The 1297-nt window shown below is 30.2% G+C and overlaps 1 pseudogene; it reads right to left on the bottom strand.

Annotated features, from left to right (window-relative positions):
* Window positions 1-624: 624 nt before the first annotated feature.
* Window positions 625-697, bottom strand: LOC136332586 (small nucleolar RNA U3; annotated as a pseudogene).
* Between the last annotated feature and the right edge of the window lie 600 nt (window positions 698-1297).

Genomic DNA, 1297 nt, shown 5'->3' with positions numbered 1-1297 from the left:
ATAATTCTCTGGATATTTATTCAAGTTGTGAAGTATATTAATAGTTTTTCCTTTTTCTTACTGAGTAGTAGTCAGTGAAATGAATGTACCAGTTTAATCAATCACCTCTTGAAAACATTTTGGTTGTTTCCATTTTTTGTTATTACAGAAAAGTTTGCCAAGAACAGTGTGTATAGGTTTTTGAGTGAGTGAACATAAGTTTTCATTTTTCTGGGGTGAATACCCATGGTGGAATTCCTGGGTTTATGGCATTGCATACTTAGTTTTTTTTAGAAAATTAGCAAAATATTTTCCAGAGTGTTGTGTTATTTTACGCTTCTACCAGTAATGTATGAATGATCCAACTTCTCTACATCCTTTCCAATATTTGATTTGCCACCATTTTTATACTGTAGCCATTCTTAAAGATTAACAGTGATATCTCATTGTGGTTTTAATCTGTGCTTCCTTGCTGGCTATACTAATACACCCCATTTAATTACCACAGCTATGTACTAAGCCATAATAATGGATTGTTTCATTCTTTCCAATTCATTCTTTTTTTTAAAGACTGTTTTAGCTATTTTGGTGCTGGCCAGTTACTTTTGGTGAACCGTGTAAAGGCATTTTAATGAGAAAAAAACCATCATTTCAACAAAAAGGAGTCTGTAACAATTGAATTACAAACTATAGAAATGATCCCTGAAAGTATAGTCTTACAATTGAATTACATAAGCAAAAAAAACAAATAGACTTTTATTTCACATCATACACAAAATTTAACTCAAAAGGGACCCTAGACCTAAAAAGAAGACCTAAAACTAAAACTTCCAGAAGAAAATATAGGAGAAAATTATTGTGGCCTTGGATTAGACATACAAATCTTAGCTATTATATCAAAATCTAAATCCATACACAAGAAAATGGATTGTTGGATTTCATCACAGTAAAACCTTTTGCTCTTTGAAAGCTCCCATGAAGAAAATGAAAAGACTAACCTGAGGAAAAATATTTGTATATCCTATATTTTATGAAATATTTGAATCTCGAATATATAAAGACAAGTATGTTTATTCTTAGCACCTAAGTAATAGAATCCAATTTTTTAAAAAGGCAAAAGACATGAACAGATATTTTCAATATAAGATGTATGAGAAGTGGAAAAGCACATGAAAAGATGCTCAATATCATTTGTCATTAGGAAATTTCACTTTTAAATAACAATGTGATGCCATCACACACCCTATACAAATGGCTATAATAAAAAAAGACTAAAAATACCAACACTTGGTGAAAATGTGGAAATATAGAATCTTCA

This window comes from Saccopteryx bilineata, chromosome 3 (assembly GCF_036850765.1).
Source record: "Saccopteryx bilineata isolate mSacBil1 chromosome 3, mSacBil1_pri_phased_curated, whole genome shotgun sequence".
Taxonomy (NCBI): Eukaryota; Metazoa; Chordata; class Mammalia; order Chiroptera; family Emballonuridae; genus Saccopteryx; species Saccopteryx bilineata.
Note: the sequence above shows the minus strand (reverse complement) of the source record. Positions and strands in the feature narration are given on the sequence as shown.